Raw genomic sequence first — 26613 nt, 5'->3', positions numbered from 1 at the left:
CAGGCTGTATGATTGGAGGGTGGTATTTTAAACTTTGGGTTTTTATTAGGAAGATGTTAAGATTGCAAATAATTTTTAAACAACTCCCCTGTCTAGTTAAAAATGAGTTAATTTATGATGTTTTCTGTGTATAATTGTTGAACCATTCTCATTTATGGCACATCTGACCCTTTTCTCTGCTTTATTTCTGACCACAGTAATCACCACCTATCAATATGTTATATAATTTGTAGATTTATTTTATTCATTACTTCTTCCTTTCACTATAATGTAAACTCCCTGAAAACAGAGATTTTTGTCTGTTTTGTTCACTTCTGTATTCCAAATATCTCAGAAAGAGACTGGCATATATCAAGTGATCAGTAAATATTTATTGAATAAATGAATGAGTGAATATTTTAGAATAATGTTATGACTGTTGCTTGTGTTTATTTGTTAATATCAATTTAAAAAAGTTATTTATAAACTTTCATCTTTTGTGGTCTTTAAGTATTATATTATTGCTTTCCCAGAGCTGACATCTTAAGACATGGGAGAAGGGAAGGATGGAGGAAAGATTTAGATACCATATGGGAGCAGTTCCACTCTTGATAAAAATGGCTCATAGTTTTTAGCAACTGCTATTAAAACTACTGTTCATATAAAAAGACTTAGTATACATGGTAATTTCTGAGATCCTTTTGGATATCCCAACTGCCATTCTTTTAATTAAAATAATTCTAATTAGAGTTTTAAAAATTAATAGACTATTATTATTTTATAAAGATTTTATTTGGGGTGCCTGAGTGGCACAGTTGGTGAAGCATCTGCCTTCAGCTGAGGTCATGATCCCAGGGTTCTGGGATGGAATCCCACATTGGGCTCCTTGTTTTTTGGGGAGCCTGCTTCTTCTTCTGCCTCTCACTCTCTTTCTCTCATAAATAAATAAATAAAATCTTTAAAGAAAAGATCTTATTTATTTATTTATGAGACAGCAGGAAGGCGGGAAGGGAGGGGCAAAGGGAGAAGCCAACTCCCTGCTGAGCAGGGACCCTGAAATCATGACTTGAGCCAATCAGGTATCCCAATAGATTACTATTTTTAAGTAATTTCATTAATAGAGTAAAAAAGTACCTGATTTCTTAGAGCATTTATAGGTTTTTAGAAAATTTTAATAGTACAGAGAGATCCCATATACTTTTTTTTCAAATTTAACTTTAAGCTTACTTTTGAGTCTCTTTGGAACTGTGTCTCTCAATAAGATACTGATTAAATAAACTTTACACATCCTGTGGAATATTACACAGATGACTTTTTTCCATGTGTTGTTATGAAAAATATCTAAAAGATATGCTATTAAATGAAAGAGTGAGATATGTAAAATATGTTACTTTTATGTGAGAGGAAGGAATAAGAACATATGTTGTTCTTGAACATATTTTTATAAATAAATCTGAAAGAGCTTAGTAATGATGTACTAGATACTTTGGACCAAGCATTCAACGAAGGAAACCTGGAATAATTGGTCAAAATATAGAAAACATCTTTATGAGAGCCTCAAAAAAGCTAACAAATTAATGAAAGATGACTGGGCCATGATCAAGGAGAAGATGAAAATTCAGGGTGGTAAGCCATGTTTGGGGCTACTTTTGCCCTGAGAGAATCTGTCCTTTCTAAGAGGCCACTAAAAGATTGACCACAAAACCCCAAGAATCCATTGTACAACTGAGGCACCTGTGTGCAGCTTCATCTGCCAGCAGTAGCATCACCAAAGCACTAGGCCATTCTAGTCCCTGGACACAATTAGAAAACTAGTGGATCGTCTGATGTTCCCACAGTGGCAGTGGTAAAGCTGACCCAGGCCTGGCTTTACAAGTTGTCACATCAGCAGGCAGTTCAATTTACCTGTGGTCCTATTCACCTGCTTTCTACCTAATGGCATAAGAAGAACAAGGGCAAGAAACTTCTTGCCTACCCCTGACCATGATCACCCATTGATAACAATCAGCTTAGGAAAGAATTTTAGTTTCTATTGATTGCAACACCAGGGATTGAGCAGGAGTTCCACAGCCCTAGAAGAACAAAGCAGACTAAAATTAACATTGCAAGGGCTCTAAACACTAAGCTATCTTTTAAACCAAAGTCCACAAAAGTAGGGCAGAACTCACATGCTTAACCTAAACAGTGTGACTGCATGTTAAATGATAAGATATCAGTAAATAGGATCAAAAGAGTTTCCTAACATATTAAACAGAATGTCCTGGAGATATATATAATTATATATAAAATCACTTTCAAACCTAGGACCAAGAAAACCACAATTTGAATGAGGAAAGACTAGTCAACTGAAGCTAATATCAAAAAGAACTGGGTGTTGGAACTACCAGACAAGGATTTTTTTTTTTGAGAGATTTATTGAGAAATAATCGACATACACCACTGTATAATTTAAGGCATACAGCTTGATGGTTTGATTTATAGATGTTGTGAAATGGTTACCACAAGAGATTGAGCTAACATCCATTTTCTCATATAGATATAAAAAAGAAGGGAAAAAACATTCTCCTTGTGATGAGAACTCATAGGATTTATTCTCCTAACAACTTTTGTATATATCATAATGCAGTATTAGATGATTACATCATCATGTTGTACATGACATTCATAGTACTTATTTATCTTATAACTGCAAGTTTGTACCTTTGGACAGCCTTTTTAATAATTTCCCTTTCCCCCACCCTCTACCTCTAATAATCACAATCTGATCTCCTTTTCTGTAAGTTCCTTTTTCTTTTGTAAGATTCCACATATAAGTGAGATAATACAGTATTTGTCTTTCTCTGACTTACTTCACTCAGTATAGTGTCTTCAAGTCCCATTTATGTTGTTGCAGATGGTAGGATTTCTATGTTCTCATGACTGAATATTACTCTATTCTATATATATACATACCACAACTTGTTTATCCATTCATCCATTGATGGACACTTATGTTGTTTCCATTGTCTTAGCTATTATAAATAATAGTGCTATGAACATGGGATTGCAGATATCTTTTCAAGCTAATGTTTTCATATCCTTTGGATATTTATGCAAAAGTGGAATTGTTGGATCAAATGGTAATTCCATTTTTAATTTTTTGAGATCGTCCATACTGTTTCCCATAGCAGCTGTACCAATTTATATCCCACCAACTGTGCACAAGGGTTTGCTTTTCTCCACATCTCTACCAGCAGTTGTTATCTCTTGTCTTTTTGTTGATGGCCGTTCTAACAGACATGTGATGATATCTCACTGTGGTTTTAATTTGCATTTCCCTAATGGCTGGCGTTGTTGAGCATCTCTTGATGTACCTATTGCCTTTTGTGTATCTTCTTTACAGAAATGTTTACTCAAGTCCTTTGCCCATTTTTCAACTGCTTGGTTGATTTTTTTTCTATTGAGTTGTATGAGCTCTTTATGTATTTTTTTTGTTTTTTTTAAAATAATAAATTTATTTTTTATTGGTTTTCAATTTACCAACATACAGAATAACACCCAGTGCTCATCCCGTCAAGTGCCCCCCTCAGTGCTCATCACCCGTTCACCCCCACCCCCCTCCCTCCTCCCCTTCCATCACCCCTAGTTCATTTCCCAGAGTTAGGAGTCTTTATATTCTGTCTCCCTTTCTGATATTTCCCACACATTTCTTCTCCTTTCTCTTATATTCCCTTTCACTATTATCTATATTCCCCAAATGAATGAGAACATACAATGTTTGTCCTTCTCCGATTGACTTACTTCACTCAGCATAATACCTTCCAGTTCCATCCACGTTGAAGCAATGGTGGGTATTTGTCGTTTCTAATGGCTGAGTAATATTCCATTGTATACAGAGACCACATCTTCTTTATCCATTCATCTTTCGATGGACACCAAGGCTCCTTCCACAGTTTGGCTATTGTGGACATTGCTGCTATAAACATCGGGGTGCAGGTGTCCTGGCGTTTCATTGCATCTGAATCTTTGGGGTAAATCTCCAGTAGTGCAATAGCTGGGTCGTAGGGCAGGTCTATTTTTAATTCTTTGAGGAACCTCCACACAGTTTTCCAGAGTGGCTGCACCAGTTCACATTCCCACCAACAGTGTAAGAGGGTTCCCTTTTCTCCGCATCCTCTCCAACATTTGTGGTTTCTTGCCTTGTTAATGTTCCCCATTCTCACTGGTGGGAGGTGGTATCTCTTTGTGGTTTTGATTTGTATTTCCCTGATGGCAAGTGATGCAGAGCATTTTCTCATGTGCATGTTGGCCATGTCTATGTCTTCCTCTGTGAGATTTCTGTTCATGTCTTTTGCCCATTTCATGATTGGATTGTTTGTTTCTTTGGTGTTGAGTTTAATAAGTTCTTTATAGATCTTGGAAACTAGCCCTTTATCTGATACGTCATTTGCAAATATCTTCTCCCATTCTGTAGGTTGTCTTTTAGTTTTGTTGAATGTATCCTTTGCTGTGCAAAAGCTTCTTATCTTGATGAAGTCCCAATAGTTCATTTTTGCTTTTGTTTCTTTTGCCTTCGTGGATGTATCTTGTAAGAAGTTACTGTGGCTGAGTTCAAAAAGGGTGTTGCCTGTGTTCTCCTCTAGGATTTTGATGGAATCTTGTCTCACATTTAGATCTTTCATCCATTTTGAGTTTATCCTTGTGTATGGTGAAAGAGAGTGGTCCAGTTTCATTCTTCTGCATGTGGCTGTCCAATTTTCCCAGCACCATTTATTGAAGAGACTTTCTTCCAGTGGATAGTCTTTCCTCCTTTATCGAATATTAGTTGACCATAAAGTTCAGGGTCCACTTCTGGGTTCTCTGTTCTGTTCCATTGATCTATGTGTCTGTTTTTGTGCCAGTACCACACTGTTTTGATGACCACAGCTTTGTAGTACAACCTGAAATCTGGCATTGTGATGCCCCCAGATATGGTTTTCTTTTTTAAAATTCCCCTGGCTATTCGGGGTCTTTTCTGATTCCACACAAATCTTTAAATAATTTGTTCTAACTCTCTGAAGAAAGTCCATGGTATTTTGATAGTGATTGCATCTTTATATATTTTGAATGTTAACCCCTTATCAGGTATACAGTTTGCAAATATTTTTTCCCATTCTTTATGTTTTTATTTTACTTTGTTAATGGTTTTCTTTGCCATATGAGAGCCTTTTGTTTGATGTATTCCCATTTGTTTATTTTTGATTTTGTTACTTGTGTGGTTTAGGTGTCACATCCAAACTATTGTTTCCAAGACCCATGTCAAGGAGTTTTACTCCTGTGTTTTCATTTAGGAGTTTTATCATCTCAGGTCTCATATATAAGTCTTTAATCCATTTTGAGTTAATTTTGGGGAATGGTATAAGTTATGGGCTCAGTTTTATGCTTTCATATGAATGTCGAATTATCCTAGCACCATTTATTGAAAAGAGTTGTTATTTTTTTCCATTGACTATTTTTAGCTCCCTTGTCAAGAGACAAGGATTTTAAAGCAGTTGTCATAAAAATGATCTAAGAACTGCAGGAGTGGTGTTAGCAAAATAGATAAATAAGATATCCTCCACTCAGATCCCCTTCTCAACAGCAATAGTTTGCCATTCATCCACAGACAAAAGTGTCTTTTAAGGAGATTTGCGATTCTGGTAGGAGATTATGAAATTTTGATGTGGTCCAAAACCAAGGAGAACCATTTGGTGAAGCACGCTCAAATCCAGGCAGCTGACTCACCAATCCTGATCCCAGTTACAGACCTACAAATAGCTAGGTACCCTCCAAGTATTCACAACAACCCCATTTGGCCTTAACCCTGTCATCAGTGCCATACACCAAGGAACCTAGGAAGAGTGATGCCTACCTGTGTATTGGGTAATAGGCATACAGACTTCAGTCTTGGCTATAGATGATGAAGTGGTCCATAAGCCAGCTGCAGCTTCTCTCTGCAAGGGTCCAGGAGCTCCTGGAAATAAGCCTATTAAACTGAGTCAGACTGTAGATTTTAGAAGAGCTCTGTAACTGGGCTCCAGTCCATTTCACCTGCACACTGTGAATAATCCTCTGGCACAGGGACCCAGCAGGAGCTACTTTTGTCTTGCCCTCCAAGATCCTGAAAGGGCTCTATATTTGGCTCCACTCCCTTCATAGCCATAATTTGCCAGATGTCCAGTTGGCACAGGAATCAGGCAGGAGTCACTTATGTCTGTGGCTCAGAAGATCCTGAAATGGGCCTATTATCAACTCTAGTCCCTCCAACTGTGGTCAGAGAGCAATTAACCATGTCATGGAACCTAGCAGGAGACATATCTATCTGTGTCTTCAGAATTGGATATGAAGACCTTAGTCTTAGCTGTGGGACCTGAAGCAGTCCTGGAGCTTGGTTCTAGTCTCTCACAGTCATGATCTAGGGCCATCCCTCTACATAGGGACCCTTCCAGTGACCCAGAGCACTGCTATGGGTCTGGTAGGACACAGCCATCCATGCATCTGGTAATAGGTCCACTATCTGAAGATTCAACTGAATAACCTGATCCAGACCTTTTCCACAGCACCATCCTACTGAGAGAGATACAGGAGGCAGTCTCATTCACCCAGGGACCAGACAAGATCCATGTCTATCTCAGCTCCTGATAATAAGTCCACTGACATGGACTACACTACAGCCCTAGAGACAGCTTTAAACCAGCTGTAACCCTGAAATTCTGGAGGTAAACTTATCAGTCCGGGGAACTGATAGAAGAAGGTTTTTACCTGCCAAAACCAGTCTTTACAGACTGGAAGAGGTGTTTGCTCCTTCAGATACACAGATACCAATGCAAGGCCACATGGATTGTGAAGAATTGGGTAGATAGGACACAACCAAAGAAAACCAATAAAGCTCCAATAACGTTCCCCAGTGAAATGGAGATCTATGATTTGCCTAAAAATTCAAAATAATTATCTTAAAGAAACTCAATGAAAATGTAAAAGAACACACATAAACAACTAAAAAAAGTCAGGAAAATAATGCATGAACAATATGAGAAGTTCAATAAAAAGGAGCCATAAAAAAGAACCAGACAGACATCCTTAAGATGAAAAATACAGTGACAGAATTGAAAACAAAAAGAAGAAAGAATGAAAAGTAGTTAAGAAAGCCTATGTGAATTATAGGACACCAAAAAGTGAATAAATATTCACACGGAGAAAAGGAAAGAAAGCTTATTATAAGAAATAGCTGAAAACTTTCCAAATCATGGGAAAGATCAGGCCACTCAGGTACAGGAATCTCAAAGGACCCTAAGCAAAATCATTCCAAAACAGATTACTTTGAGACACATTATAATCAAAATGTTAAAAATCAAACACAAGAGAACTTTGAAAGCTCAAGAGATAAATGGCTCATCACATACAAGTGAACACCCATAAGGCTATCAGCAAATGTCTCTATAGAAATTTTGCAAGCCAAGAGAGAAGGGATCATTGTATCTGTAGTGCTGAAGGGGAAAAAAACAAAAAAAAAAACAAAAAAAAAAACAAAACAGGCTGCCAAGGTAGAGTACTATGTCTGATAAAGCTATCCTTCAGAGATGGAGAGATACAGACATTTCTAGACAAAAGCTAAGGGAGTTCATTACCATTAGACCAGTGTTACAAGAAATGCTAAAGGGAGCTCCTCAAGCTGAAGTAAAAAGATGCTAAGTAACAAGATGAAAACAAATAAAAATGCAAAACCCATTAGTAAAAGTAAATACGTAGTCAAATCCAGAATGCCCTAAAATAATAATGGTAGTGTGAAAATCAATTTTAACTCGAGCATAATTGTTAAAAACAATATTAAAAATAACTATAGCTATAATAATTTGTAAATGGATGCACAGTATAAAAAGGTGTAAAGTGTGACATCAATAGCATAAAATGTGGGGGAACATTTCTACTTCAATAGAAATGTAGACTTTTTCCCTGAATTGTGGGGTGTTTTTTTTTTTTTAACACAATTGAAGGTTGCTTGTTATATCTTAAAGTAGACAGTTATGTCTATAAGATATTTATCTATGGAGAAAGGAGTTAAAGTATATTGCTACATAAAATAAATTACAAAGGAAAACAAGAGAAGAAAAAAGGACTAAAAGGAACAACAAAAAGAAAATGATAACAAAATGGTAATAATGAATCCTAACCTCTACCTATAATTACTTCAAATTTAAATGGACTAAATATTCCAATTAAAAGACTGAATGGATTAAAAACAAGATCCAACAATATGCTGCCTATCAAAGAATCACTTTAGGGCAGCCCCGGTGGCGCAGCGGTTTAGTGCTGCCTGCAGCCTGGGGTGTGATCCTGGAGACTCTGGATCGAGTCCCACGTCAGGCTCTCTGTGTGGTGCCTGCTTCTCCCTCTGCCTGTGTCTCTGCCTCTCTCTCTCTCTCTCTCTCTCTCTCTCTCTCTTTGTGTCTCTATGAATTAAAAAAGAAAAAAAATCTTAAAGAGAATCACTTTAGTTTTAAGAACACAAATAGGCTGAAAGTGAAGGGATGATAAATGGCTACATTAAGAAAATAGAAAAATCTTAAACAACTTAAGTTTACACTACAAGAATTAGGGGGAAAAACAAACTAAACCCCAAGTTAGCAGAGAAAATAAAAAAGATTAGAGCAGAGATAAGTTAGAGACTAGAAAGACAATAGAAAAAAAATCAATGAGTCAAGAGCTGGGTTTTTGAAAAGATAAACACAGATGACAAACCTTTAGCTAGACTATCCAAGGGGAGGGCATCCCTGGTGGCTCAGCAGTTTAGCGCCGCCTTCAGTCCAGGGCATGATCCTGGGATCCCAGGATTGAGTCCCACGTTGGGCTCCCTGCATGGAGCCTGCTTCTCCCTCTGCCCCTCTTTCACTCTCTCTCTCTCTCTTGTTCTCTCTCTCTCTCACTCTCCCCCCCCTTTCTCTCATGAATAAATAAATAAAATCTTAAAAAAAAAAAAAAAGACTATCCAAGGGGAAAAAAGAGAGAGGACTCAAAAGAATTATAAATGAAAGAGATGCTGGTGATTTTTAGCGAACATTTAAAGAATTAATGCAATTCTTCTCAAACTCTTCCAAAAAACTGAAGAGGAGAGAACACTCCCAAACTCATTTTACAAGACCACCATTACCCTTTTACCAATCCAGATAAGAACACTTTTTATGGACACTTGGGTGGCTCAGTGGTTAAGCCTTTGGCTCAGGTTGTGATCCCAGGGTTCTGGGATCGAGTTCTGCTTTGGGCTCCCCACTGGAGGCCTGCTTTTTCCCTCTGCCTACGTCTCTGGCTCTCTGTGTCTCTCATAGAGGATGAATGGAATCTTAAAAAGAAAAAAAAAAAAGAGCAAGAGAGAGAACACTTTTTATAAGCAAAGAAAACCACAGGCCAATATACTTGATCAGTATAGATGCAAAAATTATCAACAGGTTCCTAGCAAACAGAATTGAACAGCACATTGAAAAGATTATGAACCATGATCAAGTTGGATTTATTTCTGAGTTGTGCGGATTGTTTAACATATGCAGATCAATAAACATGATATGCAGTATTAACACAATGAAGGAAAAAATCGCTTGAGCCTCCCAATGGAGGCAGGGTAAGCATTTGACAAAATTCAACACTCTTTCATGATAAAAACTTTCAAAACATTAGGTGTGGAAGGAACATACAATAAAATAAAGTCCATATATGACAATCCAAAGCTAACATTATACTTAATAGTGAAAAGCTAAATGCTTTTCCTCTAAAATCACAAACAAGACAAGGGTGGATGCTCTTATCACTCCTATTCAACACAGTACCGAAAGTCCTAGCTAGAACAGTTAGTCAAGAAAAAGAAATAAAAGGCATCCAAATCAGAACGAAAGAAGTAAAATTGTCTCTATTTGAAGATGACATGATGTTATGTATCCTAAAGACTCCACCAAAAAACTGTTGGAATCAATAAACTAATTCACTAAAGTTCTGGGATACAAATCAGTTTATACAAAAATCAGTTGCATTCCTTAAAAAAAATTTTATTGATTTATTCATAAGAGACACACAGAGACAGGCAAAGACATAGGTAGAGGGAGAAGCAGGCTCCCTGTGGGGAGCCCAATGTGGGACTCGATCCCAGGATCCCAGGATCATGCCCCGAGCCAAAGGCAGGCGCTTAACTAGTGAGCCACCCAGGTGTCCCTCAGTTGCATTCCTAAACACTAACAATGAACTATCTGAAAAAGAAATTAAGGAAAGAATCTTCTTTATAATGCATCAAAAGTAAAATATATTAGGAATAACTTAACCAAGCAGGTGAAAGATCTCTACACTGAAAACTATAAGATTTTGATGAAAGAAATTTAAGAAGACAGAAATAATGGAAATATGTCCTATGTTCATGGATTAGAAGAATTAATATTGTTAAAATGTCTACACTGCTCAAAGCCTCAATAGATTTGATGTAGTCAATTCCTATCAAAATTCCAGGGATCCCTGGGTCGCTCAGCGGTTCAGCGCCTACCTTTGGCCCCAGGGTGTGATCCTGGGGTCCCGGGATCGAGTCCTGCATTGGGCTCCAGGCATGGAGCCTGCTTCTCCCTCTGCCTGTGTCTCTGCCCCCCCCCTCTCTGTCTATCATGAATAAATACATTAAAAAATATTTTTTTAAAAATTCCAATGTCAGTTTTCACAGAAGTAGAAAAAACCCCCAATTTGTATAAAACCATAACAAATCCCAAACAGATAAAGCAATCTTGACTAAGAAGAATGAAGCTGTAGGTATCACAATTCCTGATTTCATATTATACTATAAAGCTATAGAAATCAAAACAGGTACTGGCATGAAAGCAGACATGTAAATCAATGGAATAGAATAGAGTGCATAAAAATAAACCCATGCATATATGGTTAAGTAATATTTGATAAGGAGTCAAGAACACTCAGTGGAGAAATGATAGTCTTTTCAATAAAGTACAGGAAAAACTGGTTATTCCCATGGAGAAGAATAAAATTGGATCCTTGTCGCCACCACTCATAAAATTTAACTTGAAATGAATTGAAGATTTAATTTTAAGGTTTGAAGTTGTACAATCCTACAAGAAAACATAAGGGAAAAGCTCCTTAACATCAGTCTTGGCAACAATTTTTGTGTATAAAATCAAAGCATAAGCAATAGAAGCAAAAATAAAAAAAAGTTGGGTATACTTTAAAAAAGCTCTGCATGGCAAAAGAAATAACAAAATGAAAAGGCAGCTTATAGACTGGGAAAAAATGTTTGCAAACCATATAACTGATAGTTAATATCCAAAATATAAGAAACTGATTCAACTCAATGGCAAAAACAAGTATCATGGTTAAAAATGGAGAGGTAACCTGAACAGACATTTTTACAAACAAACAAACAAACAAACAAACAAACAAAAAAAACAAACAGATGTACAGATGGACAAAGGGTACATGAAAAGATGTTCAGTGTTACTAATCATCAGGGAAATGCAAATGAAAACCACAATAAGGTATTACCTCACACCTGCTAGAATGGCTATTGTCAAAACATAAGAGAGATAATAAGTATTGGTAAGAATGTGAAGAAAAGGGAGCCCCTTTACACTGCTGGTGGGAAGTAAACTGGCACAGCCACTATGCAATTAAAACAACAATGGGATATCACTATAAACTATAAGAATAATTAAAATTACTTATTTAATGCTGGTGTAAAGGTAAAATTGAATACTCTAAAAATGGCTTAGCAGTCCTTTTAAAACTATAGTGGTCTTAAAAAAAAAAAAAAAAACCTATAGTGGTCTTAGTATTACAACCCAGCAGTAGCAATCTTAGGAATTTATCCCGGAGAGATGAAAACATATGTTCATACAAAAGGCTATGCATACATGTTCGTAGTAACATTCATAATACTAAAAACCTGGAACTAACCAAATGTCCTTCACCGATTATTGATAGTTATTAATGAAAGGTTAAATACATCATAGTACATCCACATCATGGAATAACACTCAGCAATAAAAAAGAATAAGCTATTGGGGATCCCTGGGTGGCGCAGCGGTTTAGCGCCTGCCTTTGGCCCAGGGCGCGATCCTGGAGACCCGGGATCGAATCCCACGTTGGGCTCCCGGTGCATGGAGCCTGCTTCTCCCTCTGCCTGTGTCTCTGCCTCTCTCTCTCTCTCTCTCTGTATGACTATCATAAATAAATAATAAAATTAAAAAAAAAAAAAAAAAAAAAAAAAAAAAAAAGAATAAGCTATTGTGTATTGTTGTGCATATCAACATAACTTGAATGATTCTCAAGGAAATTATGCTGAGTGTAAAAGTTAATTTCAAAAGGATATATATTTGGGCAGCCCGGATGGCTCAGCGGTTTAGCACCGCCTTCAGCCCGGGGTGTGATCCTGGAGACCCGAGATCGAGTCCCGTGTCGGGCTCCCTGCATGGAGCCTGCTTCTCCCTCTGCCTGTGTCTCTGCCTCTCTCTTTCTCTCTCTGTCTCTCATGAATAAATAAATAAAATCTTTTTTTAAAAAAGAACAAAAGGATATATATATATATATATATATATATATATATATATATATATATATATATTATGATCCTTGATATATAATAACCTTGTTAAATACAATGATAATAGAAATGGAGAATAGAATAGTGGTTGCCAGGGCTTAGGCATGGAGCAGGGGAGTAGGTGGGCATCACTAGAAAGTGATAGCAGGAGGGAGTCTTGTGATAATGGTGCAGTTAAGTATCTACACACATGGTGAGATTGCAGAGTTGCGTGTGTGTGCACATGCACATTGCATGTAAACTGGTGAATGTAAATAAGTTCTACAGATTGTACCAATGTCAATTTCCTAGTTTTGATATTGCAGTATATAATTTTGCATGAAGCAAGCTGGGTGAAGTGTCCATGAGACTTTTTGTACATATCTTTGCAACTTCCTGTGAATTTATAGTTATTTCTTTTATTTATTTATTTTTTATTGGAGTTCAATTTGCCCACATATAGCATAACACCCAGTGCTCATCCCATCAAGTGCCCCCCTCAGTGCCCATAACCCAGTCACCCCCACCCCCCGCCCACCTCCCTTTCTACCACCCCTTGTTTGTTTCCCAGAGTTAGGAGTCTCTCATATTCTGTCTCCCTTTCTGATATTTCCCACTCATTTTCTCTCCTTTCCCCTTTATTCCCTTTCACTATTTTTTTATATTCCTCAAATGAATGAGACCATATGATGTTTGTCCTTCTTCGATTGACTTATTTCACTCAGCATAATACACTCCAGTTCCATCCATGTCGAAGCAAATGGTGGGTATTTGTCATTTCTAAAGGCTGAGGAATATTCCATTGTATACATAGACCACATCTTCTTTATCCATTCATCTTTCGATGGACACCGAGGCTCCTTCCACAGTTTGGCTATTGTGGACATTGCTGCTAGAAACATCGGGGTGCAGGTGTCCCGGCGTTTCATTGCATCTGAATCTTTGGGGTAAATCCCCAGCAGTGCAATTGCTGGGTCATAGGGCAGGTCTATTTTTAACTCTGAGGAACCTCCACACAGTTTTCCAGAGTGGCTGCACCAGTTCACATTCCCACCAACAGTGCAAGAGGGTTCCCCTTTCTCCACATCCTCTCCAACATTTGTGGTTTCCTGCCTTGTTAATTTTCCCCATTCTCACTGGTGGGAGGTGGTATCTCATTGTGGTTTTGATTTGTATTTCCCTGATGGCCAGTGATGCGGAGCATTTTCTCATGTGCTTGTTGGCCATGTCTATGTCTTCCTCTGTGAAGTTTCTATTTGTCTTTTGCCCATTTCATGATTGGATTGTTTGTTTCTTTCCTGTTTAATAAGTTCTTTATAGATCTTGGAAACTAGCCCTTTATCTGACACGTCATTTGCAAATATCTTCTCCCATTCTGTAGGTTGTCTTTTAGTTTTGTTGACTGTATGTATCCTTTGTTGTGCAAAAGCTTCTTATCTTGATGAAGTCCCAATAGTTCATTTTTGCTTTTGTTTCTTTTGCCTTCGTGGATGTATCTTGTAAGAAGTTACTGTGGCTGAGTTCAAAAAGGGTGTTCCCTGTGTTCTCTAGGATTTTGATGGAATCTTGTCTCACATTTAGATCTCTCATCCATTTTGAGTTTATCTTTGTGTATGGTGTAAGAGAGTGGTCTAGCTTCATTCTTCTGCATGTGGATGTCCAATTTTCCCAGCACCATTTATTGAAGAGACTGTCTTTCTTCCAATGGATAGTCTTTCCTCCTTTGTTGAATATTAGTTGACCATAAAGTTGAGGGTCCACTTCTGGGTTCTCTATTCTGTTCCATTGATCTATGTGTCTGTTTTTGTGCCAGTACCACACTGTCTTGATGACCACAGCTTTGTAGTACAACCTGAAATCTGGCATTGTGATGCCCCTAGGTATGGTTTTCTTTTTTCTTTTTCTTTCTTTCTTTCTTTCTTTCTTTCTTTCTTTCTTTCTTTCTTTCTTTCTTCTTTCTTCTTCTTCTTCTTCTTCTTTCTTTCTTTCTTTCTTTCTTTCTTTCTTCTTCTTCTTCTTCTTCTTTCTTTCTTTCTTTCTTTCTTTCTTTCTTTCTTTCTTTCTTTCTTTTTCTTTCTTTTTTTTCTTTCCTTCCTTCCTTCCTTCCTTCCTTCCTTCCTTCCTTCCTTTTTCTTTCTTTCTCTTTCTTTCTTTCTTTCTTTCTTTCTTTCTTTCTTTCTTTCTTTCTTTCTTTCTTTCTTTCTTTCTTTCTTTCTTTCTTTCTTTCTTTCTTTCTTTCTTTCTTTCTTTCTTTCTTTCTTCTTTTTCCCTCCCTTCCTTCCTTCCTTCCTTCCTCCCTTCCTAGATTTTATTTGAGAGAAAGCACATGAGCAGGGGGAGGAGCAGAGAGCGGGAGACGTGCTGACTCCCCATCAAGACCTGAGCCAAAGGCAGACGCTTAGCAGACAGAAGCACACAGGCGTCCCCTAGCCACAGTTTAAATACTGCATTCTCAAGGGCCATTTCTATCACTGCAGAAAGTTCTATCAGACAGTGCTATGTGAGATCTGTCAGGAGGGGGAATTCAGTACTTCACAAATCAGGACACAACAGCAGCTCAACTGAAAGGTCTCACATTTATTACTGAATCAACCTACTGGTATAGAGGCATAGTAACAGAGAAAATTATTCCCTTGATAAGACATGTCTATTGGCCAGGTAGGAAGGATGTTTCTATATTGATAGGATAGGAATATGTGATCTCCATGCAGCTTAAATATGTGTGCCAATTATGTTTGCTATTTCATGATGTGCGATGCTTCCTCATAGACCCTGCTTGGTTCTTCTCCAGTGCCTCCTCTTGGAGTTGTACCTGATTTTATTACCAGTTTTCATCCGAATCCACTGAGGAATAGGACAATTCTGCTTTTATTTCTTGGCCAGGAATCGCTTGATTCTGAAAGTCTTGTGAGAAGACATGGCGATCACAGTCAACCACATGCAACCAGGATGGTGGCGGAAAGGAAAGCTATGGTTTTCTTTTTTAATATTCCCCTGGCTATTCGGGGTCTTTTCTGATTCCACACAAATCTTAAGATAATTTGTTCCAACTCTGTGAAGAAAGTCCCTGGTATTTTGATAGGGATTGCATTAAATGTATAAATTGCCCTGGGTAGCATTGACATTTTCACAATATTAATTCTTCAAATCCATGAGCATGGAATATTTTTCCATCTCTTTGTGGAACAGATCAACAAAACCAGGAGTTGGTTCTTTGAAAGAATTAGTAAGATATATAAACCATTAGCCAACCTTATTGAAAAGAAGAGAGAAAAGACTCAAATTAAGAAAATCATGAATGAGAAAGGAGAGATCACCACCAACACCAAGGACATACACATGATTTTAAAAACATATTCTGAGAAGCTTTATGCCAATAAATTAGGCAATCTAGAAGAAATGGACGCATTTCTGGAAAACCACAAACTACCAAAACTGGAACAGGAAGAAATAGAAAACCTAAACAGGCCAATAACCAGGGAGGAAATTGAAGCAGTCATCAAAAACCTCCCAAGACACAAAAGTCCAGGGCCAGATGGCTTACCTGGGGAATTCTATCACACATTTAAAGAAGAAACCATACCTATTCTACTAAAGCTGTTTGGAAAAATAGTTATTTCAAAATAAACTTTCTTAGAAAACTGCGCATAAATAAAAAAATAGAAAATATTAAAAACATCGTTAGGAAAATTCTGATTTTTCTTTAAAGAAATGCGGCTGAATTCTCAAAAATAAAATGGAATGGAAAGAAAATAATCCCAGTACATAGTGAGATAGAGTGAAAATATCTTCAGGTTTATAAAAAAGATTGATATACAAAACAAAACACAGAATTTGTCACTACTAAAATAAAAGGTATTCCTTATGCTGCTGAGAATGATCCCAGATGGATGGTTGGAGATGAAAGAAGAAATAGAACAATAAGAGTAGTAAATATTAAAAAAAAAAAAAGAGTAGTAAATATATAGATATGTATAAATGTATACTAACCAGGGGTGATAAGTACAATCAAAGTATTCTAAGTTCCTTGTAAAGTCTGAGATGAAGGAAAAGGACCAATTAATATTTAATGTTACATAAGTCAGTATTAATGTATAATCTCTGGATAACCACAAAAAGAATATTAAAGGTATGTGTGACTTTCAGACTAACAGAGGAAAAAGTAGACTAAATTTGAGCTGATGCAAAGAAGAAGAAAAATGAACAGTTTTGACTAAGTAAATAGAAAAGTGATTGATACAAGATAGGAAGAATTTTTCCTAAAGCTATGAGAATTTATTGTATGGCTATAATCCTTAAGATATTATAACAATGGTATAAGATTGGCAAATAGATTAATGAAAGAGAATATAGGTTCTAGAAATAGGATCATGTATGTGGTCACTTGATTTTATGACTTTTCAGGGTATGTGCAGTCAGAATAAGTACTTATTATGTAGCAGTGTTCACCTATGATAATCCAGTATATCCATCACCAATTTGAAGCTATACTTGCCATAGAGAAGAAATGTGTACATCCTTTCCTTAAGTCACTAGTTCTAACAGGAAGGGTTGGGCATGCATTATGAAATTTCCTCATTATTCTGTCATGTTGAGCACCTTATTTTAGTTATATATTCTTTATAAATGATAAAAGTCTAAAATAAATTAATTCGTACTCGACTGAGAGACATTCTTCTTCTTAGGGTGATTTCTACATACACCTGCTACTTCCGTCATGGGTTGATTTAATTAATTTCTTTGAGTTTTTAAATGCTTTACTATTTCTTCTAAGTATCACCTATATTTCACTCCTACAGTGGTATTTTCAAGGAAGAGCCTGGAAATTCCTAACACCAGATAAATTGTTTTGATAGACTTTTATGTTGAACAATATAATTCCCTAACTGAAAGTGTTTTCATAGGGCATGTTAATATTTTTCAATGGGGACCTTGATATTTGCCTAGAAATTTAATTACATGAATATTTTCTCAGAATGGATACTAAATACTCAATAATTTAAACAGAAAAGACATTTCTTTATTAGAGGAAAGATTAGTAAGCATTAGGTAAATATTATACCACTTGTCATCCTTCGATAGTTCTACTGGCTAGATTTACTTATTATTTGCTTATATTATTAAAAGTAGAGAGGATTCAGTGTCTATGACTTAGCTTTAGATTTGGAATGGCTAATTTTCATTGTGGTAATTTCATCATTCTTAATTTTCATTATAAAATAACCTAATTTTTACTTTCCCCAGATTATCTAGATTAAATTCTATAATATACAACAGGGCTAATTAGATGCCTTTTCTCATTGTAAATGAGTATTGTAAACTTAAACTTAATTTTATATTAAATGAGTATTGTAAACTTAATTTTATATTAAATTATATTTGAAAGGGGCCATGAGCCTTTCAGGATAGGAGTGCAAATTTTCTAGGCCTTTTTTGTTGTGGGTGGGTGTGTGACTATGATGGTTTGCATTGAGGCAGGTAACCAGAATAAGCAAGGATTTAACAAGCACATACTAGTTTGGTTGTGCGTCTTGTATGCAAGCCTTTAATTTACAGAGAATGATTAAATCTATATAAAATACTTGACGCTTGTGCATATTGGATTCAATAAATAACCGATACTTTAATTGTTGGTATTCACATTTCTTCCTTTTCTTCTGAGATCAGTGTTCCAGTGAAATCCCAGTTTTGGGAATGATGGGAGTGAGTTTAGTTAGGGCAGGCATGGGCATGGTTCTAGGGTGGAGGAAGGTTGAGCTACCAGCAGATAATTTGAGTTCTTTGAATAGAGGATTTGACAGAAGAACATCAAACAATTCCCTTTCTCATTTGTGTATAGAAATCTAGATGCTGCATTGGAACTCATTTCTGGACAAAGCCAAAACTCAGAACAGAGCTTAAAGGCAGGGAAAAAAAAAATCCTAGGTCTACTTCCATTCAGAAAAATGAAAGGAGAGAAAGGAAAGCATGGGTTCTGTTGTGGGTAGAAATCAAGTAGAATTTGACCAACTGGGAATAGTGACACCAATTTAAAATAATGTGGTTTCGGGGTACCCGAATGGCGCAGTCATTTAAGCATTTGACTTTTGGTTTTGGTTCAGGTCATGATCTCAGGGTCATGAGACCAAGCCCAATGTAAAGCTCTGTGCTCAGCACGGAGTCTGCTTGAGATTCTCTCTCTCACGTTCCCGCAATTCTCCTGTCTGCTCCTCTCTCATAAAATAATAAAATAAAGTAAAATAAAATAAAATAAAATAAAATAAAATAAAATAAAATAAAATAAAATAAAATAAAATAAATAAAATAAAAAATAGATAAAATAAATATAAAATAAAAGTTGTTTCAGAAAAAAGTGTTTCCGGGAACAACTGATTTTAAGTGGACATTCTCTCATATATTTGTTGATAACCCAATGTCCATTACCTGTCCATTTATAACATATTAGTTGGGTGGTGGGGGTGGGGTGGGCACTCAGAAGGTTGAGATTTCAAATGCAAATTTTTAAGAGACATAATTAAAAACAGAAAGTTGAAACATGCAGATTTAGAATTAATTCAGTGATCAGGTCTTTATACAGTTTTGAACTAAAATAACATTCTGCAGATGATAATGTGCCATATGCAGCTAATATTTAAGTTAATTATAGATATTGAGTAAAAAGAATCTGATCGACACCACCTCCATTATTGAATGTAATACGTCTTGCATGTTTATTGATTTATTTTTTTTTCTTTTTCTTTTTTTTTTAATTTTTTATTTATTTATGATAGTCACAGAGAGATAGAGAGAGAGGCAGAGACACAGGCAGAGGGAGAAGCAGGCTCCATGCACCGGGAGCCTGATGTGGGATTCGATCCCGGGTCTCCAGGATCGCGCCCTGGGCCAAAGGCAGGCGCCAAACCGCTGCGCCACCCAGGGATCCCACATGTTTATTGATTTAACAAAAAGACTACATAATGATAGAGTCCTAAGATTTTAGAAATGGCTTTTTGTTTCTTGATAACTTTCTCTTGAGGTTAAGAGGAACAAAAGTAATAAGTACTCTCAGGGTAATGAAATACAAAGTAACTTACTCGCAAAGAAGTAATTAAGTAATTTTGGGGCAGAATGTCATGCTGTTTGTATGCCATGGGACCCAGAACGAGAGTCCTTTACCTAGAGTCTGTGAAACCTTAGAGGATCAGTCTGTGGATGGATAAACACTGAGGAATGCTATGTAAAATTTGGTGTTTGTGTGTACACATGGGCTTTTCTATTTGTTTTTTTAACTAAGGAGTCCCATAGCTTTCATTAAATGAAATGGTCTTTTATTAAAATGATTTTTACTGTTGACTGGTTACCTTTTCCAGTTTTAATAATGACTCTATGATGAGCTACCTTCTCACTCATGGTTTTGCTTTTATCTAGTGGACATTAAAATTAAAATGCATTTTGAGACACTCATTGTTATTTAATTAGTATTCATTCTCCAGCTCATTAATTGTGCTAATGTTACATACAGTATGCGGTTGTCTATTATTAGATATAGTAGCCCTAAATTCCATTAGTCCTTACATGTTGTATAATATAAATTTGCAATCAGTAATTACTTAATGGTTCTTTAAGTTATTTTTCAAAATTTTAAAAAAATGTTACATGCATTTTTAAAATTAATATATTTGAATTGGTACCAATAACAAAATTATAATTAACATGGAAACAGATATTAATGCAGGAGATTCTCTCAACATATAGTATATTCCTGAAGTTAAAGACTGTAGTTGATAATAAACTATATTAAGAGTACATCTACTTCTGGTTTAGAACCAGAAAAATAAAGCCAATAAAAAATGCAGTATGCATGTATAGCATCAAAAATGTATGCTATAAAACGTGATAAAAATGGTAATGATGGTAGTACTAATCAGCACATAAAGTATTATGATGTAAATATATAAAAGTAATACTAACATGAAAATATTAGCTAACACTTCTTTCAGGTGGATCGTTGTGGGTTCAGTCAGGAAAACTGAAGCCACTGTATGTATCTGGATCATATAGGGTTTAAAACAAACCAGTTTATGTGATGGTGAGTTAGAAGGTGGTACATGGAGGCCAGGGAAATGCTGCTGAAGGTTGTGGGGCTGTCACCAAAGGCAGGAGGAGCTGATCCTGAAGGTCTCCACCTGGATGGAGCGCAGAAGTAAATGGCTCTCCAATGCGTGCCTGGAAGCTGCCGCAGTCCTCAGTATCCTTGCACAGCTCCCAGAGCTATCCTCGTCTGCAGTGGTTTTCACAAATTTGCTGGGAAACTGCTGTGAATTTCTCATCTGCTCTCACATATGCCTGCAGTTAACTCTGGAGAATTTCTTCTCTCTCTCTGTGCTCTTTCCAAGTCTCCTATGAATTCCTCACAGTAGGAAGCTCTAACCCAGATCATATAAAGGAGATTGTGGGAAACAGTTCCCAGCCTTAGAAGGAAATGGAGACAACCTATATAGGCTACATATATCCCAAGCACTTTATGAATGCACACTGCATTGCGATCATTTTATTTAATCCTCCTGGCAACTCTATGATGTAGGTAGCATCATCCACATTTAGTAGGTGGAAGTATTGAATGTTAAAGTGATTGTTGCGCAAAGTCTTACAGGACACCATCTGATTTCAAAGCTTTGGTGTCTAATCACTACGTTATCCTGTGTCTTCTGTTGCATTTCGTTTACATTAGTAATATTATTGATACTAGCTAAGCATGAATTAAATTGGTGACAGTTGTTAATATATTTTGTTTGGAACTTTAATACCTCAAATTTAAGTCCGTAAGTGCAAATCGATCATGTTAAAATTAATACCTACATTTTATCAGTCCCCAAGTCCTTAGCCTAAAATTTCCACAAATGTGTTGTTCTAGGGCAGGATTGCTATTACCACTTCCATTGTTTCAATTTTTATAAGCCCACAGCCAACAGTCTCCCAGGGATCCTTGGCTAAAGGAACACTTGAGTGTCACTGAAGCAGTAGATGAGGAGGGCGCCCACATTCTAGGCTGATTCCTGGCTGAAAAGGAGGCAGGCAAGGTCACTAGTAGAAGAGGCCCAGGCGGGTCCTCTCCAAATCCTGCCCAAGTTCAGGACAGCCCCTGAGCTGCTTGCCGGAGCTGCTCGGGGAGGGCTTTTGATATTGAGCAGGACGGGCCGCGGGGCCCTGGTGCTCAGCGCTGGGGAGCAGCCCCGCGGTCATTCCAGCATCCCTTTTGGGTCTGAGGCTGGCGTCCCCGTAAGCTGGGCGGAGCAGGAGTAGGTTTGTGGCCACGGGCAGGACTCCGGAGACACAGGGACACCCTGAAACACCGCAGCCAGCTCTGCGGCCACGGGACCCCCGGGACCCCCTTAGGGGGCGTCTTCAGGGCTGTCCGGGCCCCGGGGCTCCAGGGAGGCCTACCTCCCGGACAGGCTTGGGCGGAGTCCAGACAGCGGCGTCGGTGGGTCTCCGCTGGGGCAGTGCGGACGGAGGACACTGCATCCCGGGGCGGCCAAGGCCTTGTTACCCGACGGCGCGAGTCTGCGGGCGCTCGGGTGCGGTTCTGGCTCCGGGGCAGGCGGGCGAGTACCACCGAGTACCACCGCCACCCACCTCCCCGGGGCCCGGATCCCACCTGCGCTTTGGGTCTGCGCCTGCGCCTTCGCAGCAGAGCGGGAAGTCACCCCCGAGCCCTGGGCGCTCATCGGCGGCCTTTGCTAGCGGACGCCCAGCGCGATCCCCACGGGCCGGTGTAGTGTGGACGCCCAGCGCGATCCCCACGGGCCGGTGTAGTGTGGACGCCCAGCACGATCCCCAGGGGGCCGATGTAGTGTGGACGCCCAGCGCGATCCCCAGGGGGCCGATGTAGTGTGGACGCCCAGCGCGATCCCCAGGGGGCCGATGTAGTGTGGACGCCCAGCGCGATCCCCACGGGCCGGTGTAGTGTGGACGCCCAGCGCGATCCCCAGGGGGCCGATGTAGTGTGGACGCCCAGCGCGATCCCCAGGGGGCCGATGTAGTGTGGACGCCCAGCACGATCCCCAGGGGGCCGATGTAGTGTGGACGCCTAGCGCGATCCCCAGGGGGCCGATGTAGTGTGGACGCCCAGCGCGATCCCCAGGGGGCCGATGTAGTGTGGACGCCCAGCACGATCCCCAGGGGGCCGATGTAGTGTGGACGCCTAGCGCGATCCCCAGGGGGCCGATGTAGTGTGGACGCCCAGCGCGATCCCCAGGGGGCCGATGTAGTGTGGACGCCCAGCGCGATCCCCACGGGCCGGTGTAGTGTGGACGCCCAGCGCGATCCCCAGGGGGCCGATGTAGTGTGGACGCCCAGCGCGATCCCCAGGGGGCCGATGTAGTGTGGACGCCCAGCGCGATCCCCACGGGCCGGTGTAGTGTGGACGCCCAGCGCGATCCCCAGGGGGCCGATGTAGTGTGGACGCCCAGCGCGATCCCCAGGGGGCCGATGTAGTGTGGACGCCCAGCACGATCCCCAGGGGGCCGATGTAGTGTGGACGCCTAGCGCGATCCCCAGGGGGCCGATGTAGTGTGGACGCCCAGCGCGATCCCCAGGGGGCCGATGTAGTGTGGACGCCCAGCACGATCCCCAGGGGGCCGATGTAGTGTGGACGCCTAGCGCGATCCCCAGGGGGCCGATGTAGTGTGGACTCCCAGCGCGATCCCCAGGGGGCCGATGTAGTGTGGACGCCCAGCGCGATCCCCAGGGGGCCGATGTAGTGTGGACGCCCAGCACGATCCCCAGGGGGCCGATGTAGTGTGGACGCCTAGCGCGATCCCCAGGGGGCCGATGTAGTGTGGACGCCCAGCGCGATCCCCAGGGGGCCGATGTAGTGTGGACGCCCAGCGCGATCCCCAGGGGGCCGATGTAGTGTGGACGCCCAGCACGATCCCCAGGGGGCCGATGTAGTGTGGACGCCCAGCGCGATCCCCAGGGGGCCGATGTAGTGTGGACGCCCAGCACGATCCCCAGGGGGCCGATGTAGTGTGGACGCCTAGCGCGATCCCCAGGGGGCCGATGTAGTGTGGACTCCCAGCGCGATCCCCAGGGGGCCGATGTAGTGTGGACTCCCAGCACGATCCCCGGGGGGCCGATGTAGTGTGGACGCCCAGCACGATCCCCGGGGGGCCGATGTAGTGTGGACGCCCAGCGCGATCCCCAGGGGGCCGATGTAGTGTGGACTCCCAGCGCGATCCCCAGGGGGCCGATGTAGTGTGGACGCCCAGCACGATCCCCAGGGGGCCGATGTAGTGTGGACGCCCAGCGCGATTCCCAGGGGGCCGATGTAGTGTGGACGCCCAGCACGATCTCCAGGGGGCCGATGTAGTGTGGACGCCCAGCGCGATCCCCAGGGGGCCGATGTAGTGTGGACGCCCAGCACGATCCCCAGGGGGCCGATGTAGTGTGGACGCCCAGCGCGATCCCCAGGGGGCCGATGTAGTGTGGACGCCCAGCACGATCCCCAGGGGGCCGATGTAGTGTGGACGCCCAGCGCGATCCCCAGGGGGCCGATGTAGTGTGGACGCCCAGCACGATCCCCAGGGGACCGATGTAGTGTGGACGCCCCAGCGCGATTGCTAGGGGCTGGTGTAGTGTGGACGCCCAGCGGGATCCCCACAGGCTGGTGTAGTGTGGATGCCCAGCATGATCCCCAGGGGACCGATGTAGTGTGGACACCCCAGCGGGATCGCTAGGAACCGGTGTAGTGTGGATGCCCAGCGGGATCCCCAGGGGGCTGATGTAGTGTGGACGCCCAGCGGGATCCCCACAGGGTGATATAGTGTGGATGCCCAGTGGGATCCCTACGGGGCGGTGTAGTGTGGACTCCTGGGCTCATCGTCTGCCTCTTGGTCAGGTTCTAGCACCCAGGGAACTTCATGTCACAGCTGTTGCACTGATGGTAAGAATTGTAGTTAAGCCTCCTCTCCCTCCAGAGTTCGGCCTCCCTACCTTACACCGGTTGCTCTTCTGGAGTCCTTTTTGCCTTATGTGAACCATCCCTGTGAACCTTTTCTGCAGTGGGGTTTCTGTCACCAACCTGACATTCTAGCTGCATGACTACTTTCTCATTTCACCAATCTTTCTGCCTCTCAGTTATGTCTTTGTGCATATAAATCTTTGGGTGGTTGGGTGGTGGGATCATGGTAGTGGAAGTCAACCTTTTTTATTGTCAGGAGCATCTTTGCAAATCTGAGGATTTAAATTTTCACTTCTGCAAAAGGTTTCTGTCCAGTTCAGTTCCTCAAAATTAGTCACATTCTGATGCCAGTGGATAGGTGGATTGAGTGAGAGTCAGGATAATTCCTCTCATAAACACGATAATCTAAAGCTAGACTGTTGTCCAGCCAAGGTACCCAACATACACTATTGGAAATATTAACTATTTTCATTTTATTTATGGCTGAGTTTGTCCTGTGTTACTAATACATATTCATTAATGGAATGTTAAGGGTATCCAAAATTAGTTACTAGACTAATGATATTTTAAAAATTTAACACTGATACTTGGTTTATTATGACTGTATAACCCATCTTTTTTTTTTTATAACCCATCTTAAACACTTCAGTTTATTTTATTTTTTTAAGTTTTTATTTTAAGGTTTTATTTATTTATTCATGAGAGAGACAGAGAGAGAGGCAGAGACACAGGCAGAGGAAGAAGCAGGTTCCATGCAGGGAACCTGAGTGGGACTCTATCCTGAGTCTCCAGGATTATGCCCTGGGCTGAAGGTGGCGCTAAACCACTGAGCCACCCAGGCTGCCCAACTTCAGTTTATTTTAAAAGAAAGAAAAATATCCAGAGAAACTTTTCATCTCGTTTGAAAGGTAAAAAGAAATGCATGAGATCTTCAGAGGTTTCAGAATAGAAATTGCTGTGGCTTTAAAGCCTTGTTATCTGATCTGATTTTGCTTTATCTGAGTACCCAGGCCTTCTGTGACAGGAGTAATCTAGTTGGTCCTTCTATGCATTTTTCTTTTCTTTCTTTTTTTTTGGGGGGTGGGGGTGGGTAATGTACAATGAATTTAAATAGAATATAATACATCTTTTCTACAGAGGCAAAATCCAGAATGTTTTAAATTATATCCCATTTATGTATAATTGGGCTTTAACTGAACCCTGCTTTGTTTTAACCACAGTATAGGAATGACTTCTTTAGTTATAACTAGTAGTTGAGATCTTGAATAACAGAAATAAAGAAGACCTGTGCCAGCTGGTTGTTTGTTTACTTCTTTTTCAGAATATACTTAAAAAAATCACATTTGTCTGATAAATTTTTCTACACAGTGTTTTTGTGGTAGAAATCCTTTGCTTGTTTTAGCTCCAACCCTATGTTCAATCTGCGGATTTGAGATACCTTGATTTATTTTATCAATGTCTTTGAGGTTACCTTGTAATCTTGCCATCTACAAAGTCCATTTAGCCTCTTCTCAGATAAATCTGCGTGTTTCCTGAGATATCATGACAGCAATTTCTTATATAGGAAGTTTGAAGAGTATATTTTGCTGGGCTAAGAAATCTATGAATACTTTAATTGTTGTTTATTAGGACAATATGGGACTTTAATTACTAATATTTACCTGTGGTCAGTAAACCAAGAATGAATTAGTTAATTCATTCATCCATTCTGTACCATCTATGAACTATGAAGAGTTCCAGGCCTAGGGAGACAGTAGAGGTCAAACCAGGCCAGCCCATGTTCTTAGTGATATGGTGGAGGAGGATGAGCAGAGGCAGGCATAGAAAGATGAGCAAGTATTAAATGAGATGATTCTGGTTAAAGAAGATTCTTTAACTATGAAGAAAATAAGATAATGAAGTGACAAAGACTTACCTCATTAGGGTAAGCCTCTTTTAAGAAGATAGCATTAGAGATAAATGATGACAGCCATCTGAACATCTGAGAGAAGAGCATTCAAGGCAGAAGAAATAGGCCACCAACACAAAAAGACAATGGGATGAGGAGAATTTTAAGTATCCCTTCTGTTAGCACTCTTAATACTTGATTTTCTGGCCCACTCATAAGATTATTGCCTTGCACAGAATCTAAGCTTAAGAT

The 26613-nt window shown here is 40.1% G+C and overlaps 1 protein-coding gene across 1 annotated transcript in view; it reads left to right on the top strand.

Moving 5' to 3' along the window:
* C9H8orf34 (chromosome 9 C8orf34 homolog) overlaps window positions 1-26613 on the top strand; it is a 376775-nt gene that overhangs the window by 54503 nt on the left and 295659 nt on the right.

The sequence above is a fragment of the Vulpes lagopus genome, chromosome 9 (assembly GCF_018345385.1).
Source record: "Vulpes lagopus strain Blue_001 chromosome 9, ASM1834538v1, whole genome shotgun sequence".
NCBI lineage: Eukaryota > Metazoa > Chordata > Mammalia > Carnivora > Canidae > Vulpes > Vulpes lagopus.
Note: the sequence above shows the minus strand (reverse complement) of the source record. Positions and strands in the feature narration are given on the sequence as shown.